Raw genomic sequence first — 16,379 nt, 5'->3', positions numbered from 1 at the left:
AGCGTGAGGAGACTCGGGAGCCTGGCCCCGCCCAAACCCCGCCCCACTACCTCTTGTCCCGCCCAAGCCCCGCCTCGTCCTGTCTGGCCCCGCCCCTCCAGCTCATAGCCCCGCCTCCATCCTGCCCGGTTGATCCCCAGGCCCCGGGTTTTGGCCCCACCCTGCCTGTTCCTCTTTCAACAACACAAGAGAAGACTACACATGGACATCACCAGACCGTGAATACTGAAGTCGGATTGATTATATTCTTTGCAACCAAAGATGGAGAAGCTCTATACAGTCAGCAAAAACAAGACCGGGAGCTGACTGTGGCTCAGATTATGAACTCCTTATTGTGAAATTCAGACTTAAATGGAAGAAAGTAGGGAAAACCACTAGACCATTCAGATATGACCTAAATAAAATGCCTTATGATTATACAGTGGAAGTGACAAATCGATTCAAGGGATTAGACCTGATAGAGTACCTGAAGAACTATGGACCAAGGTTCGTGACATTGTACAGGAGGCAGTGATCAAGACAATCCTCAAGAAAAAATAATGCAAAAAGGCAAAATGGTTGTCTGAGGAGGCCTTACAAATAGCTGAGAAAAGAAAAGACGCAAAAGGCAAAGGAGAAAAGGAAAGATATACCCATTTGAATGCACAGTACCAAAGAATAGCAAGGAGAGTAAGAAAGCCTTCCTCAGCGATCAATGCAAAGAAATAGAGGAAAATAATAGAATGGGAAAGACTAGAGATCTCCTCAAGAAAATTAGAGATACCAAGGGAACATTTCATGCAAAGATGGACACAATAAAGGATAGAAATGGTATGGACCTAACAGAAACAGAAGATATTAAGCGGTGGCAAGAATACACAGAAAAACTATACAAAAAAGATCTTCACGACCCAGATAACCACGATGGTGTGATCACTCACCTAGAGCCAGACATCCTGGAATGTGAAGTCAAGTGGGCCTTATGAAGCATCACTATGAACAAAGCTAGTGGAGGAAATGGAACTCCAGTTGAGCTATTTCAAATCCTAAAAGATGATGCTGTGGAAGTGCTGCACTCAATATGCAGCAAATTTGGAAAACTCAGCAGTGGCTACAGGACTGGAAAATATCTGTTTTCATTCCAATCCCAAAGAAAAGCAATGCCAAAAAATTCTCAAACTACCACACAATTGCACTCATCTCACACGCTAGTGAAGTAATGCTCAAAATTCTCCAAGCCAGGCTTCAACAGTACATGAACCTTGGACTTCCAGATGTTCAAGCTGGATTCAGAAAAGACAGAAGAAGCAGAGATCAAATTGCCAAGATCTGTTGGATCACCAAAAAAGCAAGAGTTCCAGAAAAACATCTACTTCTGCTTTATTGACTACACCAAAGCCTTTGACTGTGTGGATCACAACACAAACGGGAAAATTCTTCAAGAGATAGGAATACCAGGCCACCTGACCTGCTTCCTGAGAAATCTGTATGAAGGTCAGTAAGCAACAGTTAGAACTGGACATGGAAAAACAGACTGGTTGCAAATCTTGAAAGGAGTACGTCAAGGCTGTATATTGTCACCCTGCTTATTTAACTTATATGCAGAGTACATCATGAGAAATGCTGGGCTGGATGAAGCACAATCTGGAATCAAGATTGCTGGGAGAAGTATCAATAACCTCAGATATGCAGATAACATCAGCCTTATGGCAGAAAGTGAAGAACTAAAGAGCCTTTTGATGAAAGTGAAAGAGGAGAGTGAAAAAGTTGGCTTAAAGCTCAACATTCAGAAAATTAAGTTCATGGCATCTGGTCCCATCACTTCATGGCAAATAGATGGGGAAACAATGGAAACAGTGGCAGACTTTATTTTGGGGGGCTCCAAAATCACTGCAGCCATGAAATTAAAAGACACTTGCTCCTTGAAAGAAAAGCTATGACCAACCTAGACAGCATATTAAAAAGCAGAGACATTACTTTGCTAACAAAGGTCCGTCTAGTCAAGGCTCTGGTTTTTCTAGTAGTCATGTATGGATGTGAGAGTTGGGCTATAAAGAAAGCTGAGCACCGAAGAATTGATGCTTTTGAACTGTGGTGTTGGAGAAGACTCTTGAGAGTCCCTTGGACAGCAAGGAGATCCAACCAGTCCATCCTAAAGGAAATCAGTCCTGAATATCCATTGGAAGGACTGATGCTGAAGCTGAAACTCGAATACTTTGGCCACCTGATGTGAAGAACTAACTCATTGGGAAAGATTGAAGGTGGGAGGGAAGGGGACAACAGAGGATGAGATGGTTGGATGGCATCACCGACTCTATGGACATGAGTTTGAGTAAGCTCCTGGAGTTGGTGATGGACAGGGGAGCCTGGCATGCTGCAGTCCATGGAGTCGCAAGGAGTCAGATATGACTGAGCGACTGAACTGAACTGCTTGTTCTAGGGTCTCCCTGGTGGCTCAGCGGTAAAGACTCTGCTTGTAATGCAGGAGATGCAGGTTTGATCCCTGGATCAGGAAAATTCCTCCAAGAAGGAAATAGCAACCCATTCCAGCCTGGAGAATCACAAAGAGTCTGACACGACTCAGACTTAGCAACTAAACAGCAGCAGTATCTTTTCTAGCTCCACCTTTTTCACACCTGGCCCACCTCACTATCTGGGAGCTCAGAGTCCCAGGAAGCACAAGGCCAGAAGATAGCATCACAGGCGGGTCCTCAATCCAACCACCGAGTGACCGTGGGCAAGCCACTGCATACCTATGATAACTACCATCAATTAACATCTGCTCTGGGCCCAGCACCAAGAGGGGAACCAGACAGACAGACGGCTCTCAGCAGACAGAAAACCATTAATCATAAATAAAGTTACTGAGTTGTGATGAAAGATGCAAAGGAAACCCAAGGGAGCCTGAAACATAGCAGGAGGGGACTTTCCCCCATGCTCCTGGCTAAAACTCTCTCCATTCAGCCCTGCTACCCACTAAATTCTTCCTTGTCAGGTAAATACCAGTGGCAGTTTACATGCCTCAAAAGTCTGTTATGGGAGCCAAGTGATCCCCAATAGGAGGCCAGCAGGCAACCCTTGGCAAATCACCCTCCTTCTCTGGGCCTCTTTCTTTATCCTTAGAAGTAGGGGGATCAAATAGAGGACTCGGAAGGTCCAGTTCTGACACTTATTCAAGCCATCCACAGAAATGATATGCTGGCACCTCAGAGTGGACATAAATTAACATTAGTGCTGCCATCAATTAACATTAGTAAATATTAATGACTCTATCTGCCACAGACACTTAGCAGCTCAGGTGGTGACTGATGATGGCTGCTAGAATCCCATCTCAAATCCCACTAGACCCTACATTTCATCCCTTCTGTTCATAATTGATTAGAAAGCTTCATTTGGCTGAAGAGATTCAGGCAAATCATCTTTAAACTTCAGTGGCAGTGTGTTTCGCTGATTCTTCACAGAAAGTTTTATGGAGTTGACACCTCTAAGGCTCCTTGTGAGCAGAAATATCACTCCAAGCTCCAGACTCTGTGAATCTGTTTAAAAACTAAACCTGGCTGCAAAGAATCCAAACAGTGAAAATAGAGACTTTTCCCCTCCATCTAAGTACAATCAGGAAATTGGGAACAATACCCGTAGAAGCTAGTCTGCTTAAGCTGGACTTAAGGAAAGAAAAGAGCCACAGAAAATGATAACCAGGTTAGTCATTAATTATACTTCTACATAGGAAGAAATGGAGAAGGCAATGGCACCCCACTCCAGTACTCTTGTCTGGAAAATCTCATGGACGGAGGAGCCTGATAGGCTGCAGTCCATGGGGTCGCTGAGAGTCGGACACGACTGAGCGACTTCACTTTCACTTTTCCCTTTCATGTATTGGAGAAGGAAATGGCAACCCACTCCAGTGTTCTTGCCTGGAGAATCCCAGGGACGGGGGAGCCTGGTGGGCTGCTGTCTATGGGGTCACACAGAGTCGGACACGACTGAAGTGACTTAGCATAGCATAGCATAGGAAGAAAAGACAGTATTTATTGTCCCTTATTTGTATTTTGCTCTGAAGAATTTATGGAACATGTAGACACTTACGCGATTCACTCTAACTGTATTTGGAGAAAGTAAAAGTGTTATTGCACTTCAACAGCTAGAGGATTTAAAACAGAATGGTTGAATAACTGTTGAAGGTCACAGCACCTGTCAGTAGCAAACTAGAATTATATGGTTGTTAACTCAGCCACAGCAAGCATGATTGGAACTCCTAGGTCTCCCCAGAGTCTTATATATCAATAACCATGAAAACAATAGTTATTTAAATAATCTGTGGTGGTGGGAGTGGAAAACTAGCTGTCATTACTGTTTTTAAGTGAAAGGTAAAGTGTGTAATTTGTTGGGCACTTTGAAATCCAAGCAAATAAATACAGAATATAATGTATGCCTCTTGGATGGTTTTTCCTAGACGGATACACCAATTACTCTCGGTTGTTGGCTGTGGTGGCTGCACCTGCCTCTGATAAGAGGCGTTTGCACACTGCTAGGAGACGCTGGCGGATCGAATGACAATGCACGCTGCAGCTATCGCTATGGCCACCGCTTACAAAGGCCCCTAAAGCAGCATCTGTCTACCAACTTTCTGAGATTTGACCAAAGGGACTGGCATACAGTCTACAGAGCACCCACATCCCAGACACCGCATTTCCTCTGAAGATTGTGGAATTTTTATTATACTTCCTCACCTTCACCGATCCGACTTTCCCTGAATATCCAAACCCACCCCTTCTTCAAATGTCACTTGACTCTTGAAGCCTAGCCTGGCTCCCTGACCAGCCACAGCCATCTCCCTTCTCCGAACCTCCAGGACACTTTCACTTCTCTCACAGCATTTGCCACCTTCCATTTTTGGACCCATTTCTCTATAAACCTTATGTCCCCTAGTAGATAATGAGCTCCTAGGATTAGAGTCTAGGTCTTATCCATCTTTGTAATACCCACTAGCCAGTCAGAGTTAGACACCACTGAGTGGCTTACACTTTTACTTTCTTGCCATAGAAAGTGGAGTTTAATAATTATCATATTACCCTTGCTACATAGTAGGAGAATGTAATAATCCAATCATTATTTAATGTACTAGCACATTTAAACTCCAGCAGTATTAGGAGGGTGGCACTTTTATTGTTGTTTAGTTCCTTAAGTTGTGTCTGACTCTTTTGCGACCCCATGGACTCTACCCTGCCAGGCTCCTCTGTCCATGGGATTTCCCAGGCAAGAATACTGGAGTGGGTTGCCATTTCCTTCTCCACGGGATCCACCCGACCCAGAAATTCAAAGTGTATCTCCTTCACTGCAGGTGGATTCTTTACCACTGAGCAACCAGGGAAGCACTTTTATTACCCTTATTTTATTTTTACCTTGCCCATGGACACAGAAGCCTGGTGGGCTACAGTCCATAGGGTCACATAGAGTCAGACCTGCCTGAAGTGACTGAGCATGCATGCACTCCTTCTCACTGTTCTTGGCAGGTTCCTCTTCTCCCACCCAGATGCTGCATGTTGGGAATTCCACAGGCTCAAATCTCAGAACTATTTCTTGTACACTGTGCCCCCACCTCCACCCATCCCTCCCTCTGTGATCTTATCTATTTCCCTGGCTTTAAATATCTGCTGCACACTGGCAACGACCAGATTCACACTTGGGTGGTCATCTCAACTCTGTGTCTCCGTATATGTGACTTTGTTGGAATATCAGTTAATATGTCACAAAGCACTTTGGCCTTTTAGTTTTCCCATCTCAACTAATTACTCAAGTGAAAAACCTGGAGGTCATCCTTTGTTCTTTCCTCTGCTTCACCCACCAAGTCTAATTTAGTCTTAAGTGCTGTTTGTTGTTGTTTTTCAGTCGCGTCTGACTCTCTGCAGCCCCATGGACTGCAGCATGCTAGGCCTCTCTGTCCCTCACCATCTTCCAAAGTTTGCCCAAGTTCATGTCCATTGCATCAGTGATGCCATCCCGCCTCTGATGCCCTCTCATCCTCTGAGGCCCTCTTCTCCTTCTGCCGTCAATCTTTTCCAGCATCAGGGACTTTTCCAATCAGTCAGTTGTCAGTTGTTTGCATCAGATGACCAAAATACTGGAGTTTCAACTTCAGCATCAGTCCTTTCAACAGAGTATTCAGGGTTGATTTCCCTTAAGATTGACTGGTTTGATCTCCTTGAAGCCCAAGGGACTCTCAGAAATCTTCCCCATCACTACAGTTCAAAGGCATCAATTTGATTCAAACTGTACAATCTCAGGGAGAAGGCAATGGCACCCCACTCCAGTACTCTTGCCTGGAAAATCCCATGGATGGAGGAGCCTGGTAGGCTGCAGTCCATGGGGTCGCTAAGAGTCGGACATGACTGAGCGACTTCACTTTCACTTTCCACTTTCATGCATTGGAGAAGGAAATGGCAACCCACTCCAGTGTTCTTGCCTGGAGAATCCCATGGACGGAGAAGCCTGGTAGGCTGCAGTCCATGGGGTCGCACAGAGTCGGACACGACTGAAGCAACTTAGCAGCAGCAGCAGCAGCAGTACAATCTCAGTTTGTACAGAGATTCAAACTGAATCCCTCTCTGTATACGCCATCCCCAATCTGTAAACTAGAGCCTTAAAACCTGCCTTGCAGGACATAAAGCTGGTAAAGCAAGTGCTCAGCTGCAGGGCCCACGCGTTCAATAGGTGACAGCTATTATTATTTGTGTGGAAGTTATTCGCTACTGTACTTCTGCACTTACAAAACCCTCAAGCAAAGGGCAGTTGGTGCTTTGGAGTTAAAGGGGAGGGTATTGAGAAGGGAATTAGGAGACCAGATACATAGGAGGAATCAAAAATAGACATTGTCATTTGCAAGTGGTATGACCTAATGAATTGTCTTTTATACCAATGTTGTTGTTGACTTTTCTTTTTTCTAATGGGGTCAACTGAGAGCTAAATTAAGAGCTAGGCAGATTCTCTGAATCTTACATTCAGCATTTCCATTATGGCTTGGTGATAAATTCTGCTGTAAGTCTTGAAGATGAGAGCCAAACTGAAAAGTTAATTAAAGATAAAAATGGATGCTGTCAATTTGCTGTTGAAATTAAATGCATTTTTCACACATTAAAGGGAAAAAAGCAAATATTGATAGAATATTAAAATCCAATCCTTCAAAAGAAATGATATCAAAATAAAAGCTTCCTTTCAGGGCTATTTCAATGGCTGTAATCAAAATGTAAAAGTGCAGGCATATTTTAATGCAGAGAGCTTTAAAAGAAAATCAATTGACCACATTTTTATTAGATTGTAATAACTAGTAGCACATAAATCACATATCACAAAAATATAAAACTGAGCTATCGCACTAGAATTTTATAATAGTATATATATATACCACAATGTCACAGACCCAATTACAATAGAAAAACACAAGAGAAAAGGAAATGACAGTTTACTACAAACCAGAGTAAATTATAATGTGTCCTGAACAAACCCCAACTCTTTTTATAAATGAAGATATTGTTTTCCATCTTAAGAAAGAACACTGCAATACTCCATGTCCTCTGAATGTTGAAAACTTTTACATCTGGAAGAGATGAATCATATGATGAAAGATTTTTTTAAAGACAAATATAAACAGTCTCTATTGTGCACTTGTAACTTGCAAAAGGATAGATCTTAAACCTTTTCCAAACAAACAAAATGGTAACCATGTGGAAGTAGTGGATATGTTAATTAGCTTGATTGTGGTGATCATTTTGCAATTTATATGTATAATAAACATCAAGTTTGTACACATCAATGATAGCTCCACAAAGCTGCTAAAAATAAAAATAATTTCTATGGTGAAAAAATGCCAAATATGGATTTCAGTAAGTAAATTCCTTTAGCAGATTTGCAATCACTATACAAAAACTCAACATTTGTATACTAAATCAACACAATTTCTTAGAAATATAAAAATATTTATTGTATTATGTGAAATGTTCTTCATAAATGGCACACTATTATAAATTTTAGAAAGAAACTCATGCCCTTATATTTAATGACCACAAAACACAGCTGCAAATATGCGAACACAATTGTTTTCTACAAAAGGTAGAATTTAAATATTCTTATAAAATACACAGCCTATATCTTGGTCACTTTCTATTCTAGAAATGAAAGGTATTTATAGACACTCCCACATATACCAAAAATAAATCCAAAGGACAAATTATACTGCAGGTATACAGATGCTCCAGAAATTTGTAGCTATGCACCAGAACTGCCCTCTTAGAATTCATTCATTGATTGCCAATTTAATTGTTCCCAGACTATTCCCACTATTCCCACTTCAATCAAGGGATATTAAGAAATTATGAACCTCAAAAGCGGTCAAAAATTCAAAATTAAATATAATTCACTTCCATGTGTAATTTGTAAACTGCCAAATAATGCTTTTAGGATGTGAAGATAAATTAAAACCAAAATGGAGCTATTTCTCTACCATGTTTGGGAATCTGCTCTAATGATCTGCTCCTCTATTTAGCAATAAAAAGCTTTCATCTAGCCAATGAATGCTAATTGATGTCGTTTCCTTTATGGATAAGAAGCAAGACCAAATGAACAACCTTTTAGTAACACAGAAAACTCCCTCTGAAGGTTAATGTATGGCATTGATTGTTCCAGAGCATCTATTATCTTGCGCCTAATTCTAAGCCAGCTGATCCAAGTCTCTCAAAATCGGAAATCATTTGGTAATTTCCAGTTCCACAGCTATCTCACACAAGGCCTAATCATTCCTTGCTCTTCTATAACACACCTGACTAATAATGTTTCCTGCCTTCATCCCCTAGGCAGTTAGTTCCATGAAAGCAGAGACACTGTCTATCTTGTTCATTGCATCAGCCTGAGAACTTGACAGGTATTGATTCTCAATTGTTGAACGAATAGCTAGGTAACAGAGCAAGGATACACACTGGTTTTTATCTGACATCAAAGACCCAAGACTGCACTTCGCAATATGTCAAGAACTTTCTGCATTTCTCAATCTATCACTTTACAGAGTGTTGGAGAGATGAGCATCAAAAGCACAATGAGGAATTTCAACTCTGCTTTAGTGGTGACTGAGAAGATCCGATGTAATCAAAGATCAAATAGAGCCTTTTCCTTACAGGTGATTTCAAGTATTCTGTAGTTTTCAACAAATTGAAAACATTCTAGCAGTAAAGGGGAAAGGAGATAGAGAGGGACAAGTGTGGGGGCTCCCACGGGACCCCAGGCACGGGATGATAATGGCTTGCACTGCAGCGGTGGCACTGGAGCTGTGTCTCTTGGCACAAGACACTCACCTTTTCTGAGCTTTGTTTTTCTTAACTACATAATTGAAAGTTTGCCTCTAAATCATTTATGCTAAATGTTTTACAAGGTTATGGTGAGAATTAGCACTAACAAATATAATGTAACTGACACACTTGTGTGCTCAACAAATGATAGCTTCTACTCTGTTGTATCGAGACACAGGGCTTTCTAAGGCTGCAAAATGCTTTAGAAAAGCAATGGTAAGGGAAAAAAACGTTATTTTAAATTATCCTCTAAGATTCTTTAATAATACCTTTTGTATAATTTTAGGGCTTCCCTGGTGGCCCAGCTGGTAAAAAATCCGCCTGCAATGTAGAAGACCTGGGATCGATCCCTGGGTTGGGAAGATTCCCCAGAGAAGGGAAAGATCCCCCACTCCAGTGTTCTGACCTGGAGAATCCCATGGACTGTATAATCCATGGGGCCTCAAAGAGTCGGACATGAGTGAGTGACTTTCACTTTTCACTTTGTATAATTTGCCAGAGTCTACCACATACACTAACTCAGCAGCTAAACCGGGCCAGTGCAGTAAGAGTGGCTAACTCTAAGGGCAATTCTTATTTAATTTATTGTATATTTTCCGAAGTGAGCATATACTGCTTTTTTAATCAAAGAATAGGCTGTTAGATTGTTTTGGACTCAGAAGACAATTTACCCTGGATTCTCTCATTCCATATGACTCTGATGTTATTATATAAGGTTCTTGGGTGCAGAATCAAAGACGTGGCCTTTCCTAGTGTTAGGCATAATGGAATTTAGAGAAGAGATTCTTCCTGCTGGGATGAAAGGAAGCCAAAATCCTCTCCAACTGTGAGACCTACTTCAAGGATAACTAACATTCATATACATGCATTTACTCAGAGTCAATCCAGTTCCCATTTTTATTGGGATCTTAATAGGAAAGCAGGCTTCTTTTAAAATCTGTATTGCTAATATGAATGAATAGTATAAAGATGGATTAAAAATAAACCAAGATGTGACCCATCAATTACACTACTACATATATAAAGAGAAATTAAAACATACGTCCACACAAAAATGGGCTTCTGGGGTGGCACAGCAGTAAAGAATCTGCCTGTCAATACAGGAGATGCAGGAAAAACGCTGTTTTAATACCTGGGTTGGGAAGATCCCCTGGAGTAGGAAATGGCAACCCATTCCAGCATCCTTGCCCAGAGAATTCCATGGATGTGGGCGCCAGTCCTTGGGGTCACAAAGAACCAGAGATGATTGAGCACACACACACACACCTCCCCCCCACACAAATGTATACATGAGTATACAAAGCAGCAATACTCATAATAACCAAAAAATGTAAAAAAACCTATGATTCCAAAACTGATGAATAGATAAAATGTGATATAGTCACACAATGGAGTATTATTCAGTAATAAAAAGAAATGAATTCTTGCTATTTTTCTCACCTAGTAAACAAAGAAATGAATTACCAATATACTCTAAAATGTGGATGAACCTCAAAAACATTACAATTAGTGAAAGAGGTCAGTCACAAAGGACCACAGAGTATATGATTCCATTTATATGAAATCTCCAGAATAGGCAACTATGTATAGACAGGAAGTAGACTGGTGATTGTGTAGGGCTAAGGAGGAACCTGGGCGTGAATGGTAAATTGGTATAGAATTTCTTTCCAGGGTGATAAAAATGTTCTAAGATTGTGGTGATAGTTGTACAACTCTGTTAATATATTAAAAGTCATTAAAGTATAATCTTTAAATGAACTGTATGCTCTATGAATTATATCTCAATAAAGCTGTTACCAAAAAATAAATTAGTAAACCAAGAAAGGCAAATAACTATGTTGTTTCATGTAATTCTGAATTGATTCATTTTCTTTTCTCCCATTAATCAGTTCATTAGAAATATTTTAGGACTTCTATGGTGGCGCAGTGGAGAATCTGTTTGCCAATACAGGAAACATGGGTTCGATCCTTGATCCGGGAAGATTCCATATGCTGCAGGGCAACTAAGCCTGTGGGCCACAGCTACTGAGCCCTCGCTCTAGAGCCCAGGAACCACAACCACTGAAGCCCACGTCCCTAGAGCCCATGCTCTGCAACAAGAAAAGCCACTGCAATGAGAAGCCCACGCACTGCAATAAAACGGAGCCCCAACTCATTGCAACTAGAGAAAGCCCACACGCAGCAACGAAGGCCCAGCATAGCCAAAAATAAATAGAGAAATATTTTAAATTCAACTATTTAGTGAAGATATGAGTTCTGGAAAGGAAAGGTAACATTGGAAGAATTATCAGAAACCACTTAAAGCAGCTATAAGATGGTCTATCTCTCTGTGTCTTTTTTTCTCCAGTTGTCATAAACTTTTTGTTTGAAAGGTTAGGAAAAACTCATTTTTTAAATACTGGGGAAAAAATCAGGCTCTCCACCCACCCCACCCCACCCCAAATAACTTGAACAAATCACATATATTTAAAATTTGTTCTTGTATTTGTTGGCTTTGCAAAACAAGGCAAAGATGTACTGTGTACATCTTACACAGTATTTGTAATGATTTCCAAATCATTTGTTTAAAAAAAAAAAGGGTGGTTTGCAAAAAAATGGTTTTGGTTGTTTATAATTCTCATTAAAACAATATCTGGCCAAAGGAAAAAAAAAGACTGGACCATTCCCAATTAGCCTGAACAATGGAATTAAAGTTGCATGATTTAAATAGTGCCTTTTAAAAATAGATGCCAATTATATATTTTAAATTATGCATGATAAAAGTGACAAAACCACAAATTTACTCAAGAATGTTATATACTTTGGTTATGGAGTATCTTTGCATGCATGATACTAACAACAAGAACTAAAAATGAACAATAGATTTGCCTGCATAAACACAAAAAGCATTCACTATACCCGCATCAGGGCTTCCCAGGTGGCGCAGTGGTAAAGAGTCCGCCTGCTAACAGAGGAGACGCGAGAGACGGGGGTTTGATCCCTGAGTTGGGAAGATTCCCTGGAGGAGGAAATGGCAATCCGCTCCAGCATTCTTGCCTGGAAAACCCCATGGACAAAGGAGCCTGGAAAGTTACAGTCCACAGGGTCCCAAAGAGTTGGACACGCACATCAAAACTGAATCTTTTAGAAGCTAAGTGCTCTAATAGAAAACTGAGCTAAGGAGATGAACAGTGCACAAAAGTATACAAAAGAACAATATTTGGAAGAAAAAGAAAAATAAAGCCTATGACATGGTTTTGCTGTGTAATGTGTGATGATGTTCACTGAACTCTTCCCACCCAAGGATATTAGTCTCCACTTGGCTTCAGCCCAAAACAGCAATAAGAAAAAAAGAGGGTAGGATATTTTAAGAATAGTTCATCACATTCACTTAACATCTTTTGAAATTAGATTGTAACCCTTTATCTGAGTTAGAGACCCTAGTCATCCCCTACTCCCTCTCTCATCCCTCACTGTATGGAGCCTTCTTCCTCTCTGTTCCCTTTACCACGGTCTTATAGACACTCATCCTTCCTTGCCTATTTCGATGGCCTCCTGACTGGTCTCCCTGCCTTGTTTCTTCCCACTTAATCCATCTTCTGGACTCCAAGAATTAAGAGTGTAATAGTTTCTCTCTTAATCTCAGCAGCCTCTGCATTGTATTGAGCACAGACTCTAAGATCTGTGAAGCTGCCTTCTCTCATCTCTTGTGGTTACTCTTCTTCCCCTGACAAGCTATGCTCTGGCTCAGCTCAGAGGCTGACTTTCCATAAAAAAGTGAAGCTTTCCCACTGCCAGACCTTTACACAAGCAGCTCCTTCTGCCTTCACTCCCTGGGGTACAGCCACCTGGAGTCCAGCGTCTTCCTCACATTGTTAAGTAGTTGACGACAGCCCTGCTGTTCCTGCAAGACGGAACACTGAAAACCGAGGACAGGAGGAGGGGTAAACTGCGAATTCGAGATTAACATATGCATATGATTGTATATAAAACTGATGAACAAGCACCTAGTATATAGCACAAGGAATTAGATTCAATATTTTGTAGTAACCTATAATGGAAAATAATCTGAAATAGAATATATGTGTATATATACATATATGTAACTGAATCACTTTGCTGTACACCTTAATCATTATAAAAATCAACTATACTTCAACTTAAAAAAAAGGACATGTCTTACTCACCCACGAGTCTCCATCACCTAAACTTACTAAGAACATGGTAAATATGAAGAAATAAAGAAATGAATCCCCTTTCTGATTATTTTTCAGGATGCAGAATATTTTTGCACTGCTAACACAAATACTTTGATGAAACTTTCAAAGTGCTAGACTGTAGCGATTTCAGAGTCTTATTTTTTGATTAAGAAAAGCACCAGCGGTAAGATTATATGCAGGAACATATGATTTTATTCCCACGAATTATTTTTAGAAGTGATTTGTAAGTCACCGAAGTGAAACAACTCAAGATTTCGTTTTAAACTGACTGAGGGTTGAACACTTTTAGCTTCCTGGCTCCTTGTCTCCATCTAAGGTGCTCCGGCACCAGCACTGCCCCCGCGAGAACCCGTGCATTCTGCCCGGCTGAGAGGATGAAACGCCTGCTGTGGAGCGTCTCCATTCAGATGAGGATCTCTAGGCTTACATTTGGGATGCATCATCAGGAACCAGAGGACTCTGCAACCTAGGGCTAAAAATAGGCCACAGAACAAAGGAAAAACAGGCTGGGAGAGAATCTAGGCTAGCAGTTGGCCTGAGAACAGGAAAAAAACTCAGTTATAGAATAGTCCCTGCTGCCCAGCCCACAACCAAAGTAGGAAATGATTTCAACAAAAGGGTGAACATGTTGAAGTTTCTCCATCATTTGGGTGACGTTCTGAAGACTTGCTCCTAATGTGGTGATAAAATGTGCTAGGCTCTCTTATTCACTACAGTCTTGGCAGTTGTCACAACTTTAAGCAACGGTGTTGAAGAGGTGGTCAGAATATGGAGAACACACCACTTCTACGGAGCTGCATGGAAAAGAGGTGTATTTCAGGATTTCATTCTACCGTGTCAAGAGCCACTATTCACTTCTCTCATCAATGTTTATTTGTTGCCTAATATGTGCCCGTTTCTGTTGTAGGTACTGGAACACAGCTGTTGAATTAAAGTCCCACTCTGGAAGCTAATATTCCAGCGGGTAGACAGACAGTAAACAGGCCTGACAGTGTTGAGTGCTATGGAGAAAACTCAGCAAGGAGAGGGAGAACGCGAGTGGGTCGGGGGTAGACCGCTCTTCTGTAGCGTGTGCCGTCACGTCAGTCATGTCCGACTCTTTGTGACCCCGTGGACTGCAGCCCGCCAGGCTCCTCTGTCCAGGGATTCTCTAGGCAAGACTACTGGAGTGGGTTGCCATGCCCTCCTCCAGGGGATCTTCCCGACCCAGGGACTAAATGCGTGTCTCTCACATCTCCTTCATTGGCAGGCAGGTTCTTTACCACTAACGCCAGTTGGCAAGCCCTTCTTGCTCTTCTGTATGAAGTAGCCAAATAAGGCTATATTCAAAGAGAGACCTATACGAGGGAGTGGGCCATACTAATGCCACCAGAGGAAGAGCAGTCCCAAGCCAGAGGGAATGGCAAGTTAAGAGGCCCAGGGATGGAAGAGGGCTTGGTACTTCACGGAACAAGGGGGCTCATCCAATGAACAGAGTGAGGAAGGGAGTGCAAGGTGCAAGACCAGGCAGTGGAGGGGCCAGGGTATGCGGTACCTTGTAAACCAGTGTAGAGAACCAGGCTTTTACTGAGCAAGAAAAGCAGCCATTGGAGAGTTTGAACAAAGCAGCAGCACAATCACATTTTCAAAGGATCACTCTGGCTGCTGTGCTGAGAACTGACTGAAGCAGCAGAGACTGTAGTAATAGTCCAAGTAGAGAGAGAATGGTGGTGTGGACCCGAGTCCCTGCAGGGGTAAATGGGTAGATTCTGGATATATTCTGGAGATAAAGACAACAACATTTATCAGGTCACATCTCCGTCTACCTCTACTTCTGTGCATCGCAAGGCTGAAAGGTCACTTTATAACAGCCCACCCTCATTATTTATGGATTCTGCATTTGTTTCCAAGTTTCTCCGTAACCCCAAAACCAATACAGTGGTGCTCTCCTGGTCACTGTGGACACACACAGAGCCACGGAAATATTTGTTGCCTGACACACATCTTCCCAGTTGAAGTCAAACAAGGGGCCACTCTCTGCCTTCTTGCTTCAGCTCACACTGTAAAACTGGTCTCCTTGTGGTCTGTTTTGTGCTATGCTTTCTGAATTCTTGTGCTTTTCATTGATTTCACTTTTTAAAATGTCCCCTCAGTGTATGCTGGCTAGTGTTCCTAAGCATAAGAAGGCTGTGATGTGCCTTATGAAGAAAGCGTGTTAGATAAGCTTCACTAAGATATGAATCGAACTGCTGTCAGTCATAAGTTCAATATTAATGAATTACCAATATATATTAAATGTCTTTAAACAGAAACGCACATAAAACAAGGTTATGTACTGATGTGTTGACAAAAATGTTGTGACCAGAGGCTCAAAGGAACCCAACCTGTTATTTCACTAGGAGCGATGCCTCAGAATTTGCTAATTCAGTATTCATGTTGACTTCACAGAACATGAATAACAAGAACCAACTGTATAAATTAAGAGTAAATAGAAAACAACAAAATTCTGTAAAGCAATTATCCTTCAGCTGAAAAGGGGCTTGGAAATTAGCTTAGCTTGAACATCACCACAAACAGAAATTTTCAAGGCACTGCTACTCCTTAAGGGCTTCCCAGGTGGTGCTAGTGGTAAAGAATCCACCTGCCAATGCAAAGAACAGCGGGTTCAGTCCCTGGGTTGGGAAGATTCCCTGGAGAAGGGCATGGCAACCCACTCCAGTATTCTTGCCTGGAGAATCCCAGGGACAGAGAAACCTGGTAGGCTACTGTTCATAGGGTACCAAAGAGTAGGACATGACTGAAGTGACTTTGCATGCACACGCATAGTCTGGGTATAAAGGTGATTCCAATATGCAGCAAAGCACTTCTCAAACTTCGGTATGCATTT

At 41.7% G+C, this 16,379-nt stretch overlaps 1 long non-coding RNA gene across 1 annotated transcript; it reads left to right on the top strand.

Moving 5' to 3' along the window:
* Positions 1 to 9,022: 9,022 nt before the first annotated feature.
* LOC129633683 (uncharacterized) lies at positions 9,023 to 11,323 on the top strand. The gene is made up of 3 exons (XR_008705216.1): positions 9,023 to 9,145; positions 9,601 to 9,774; positions 11,204 to 11,323. It is a non-coding gene; the product is annotated as an uncharacterized LOC129633683 (long non-coding RNA).
* Positions 11,324 to 16,379: the final 5,056 nt, after the last annotated feature.

This window comes from Bubalus kerabau, chromosome 19 (genome assembly GCF_029407905.1).
Source record: "Bubalus kerabau isolate K-KA32 ecotype Philippines breed swamp buffalo chromosome 19, PCC_UOA_SB_1v2, whole genome shotgun sequence".
Taxonomy (NCBI): domain Eukaryota; kingdom Metazoa; phylum Chordata; class Mammalia; order Artiodactyla; family Bovidae; genus Bubalus; species Bubalus kerabau.
Note: the sequence above shows the minus strand (reverse complement) of the source record. Positions and strands in the feature narration are given on the sequence as shown.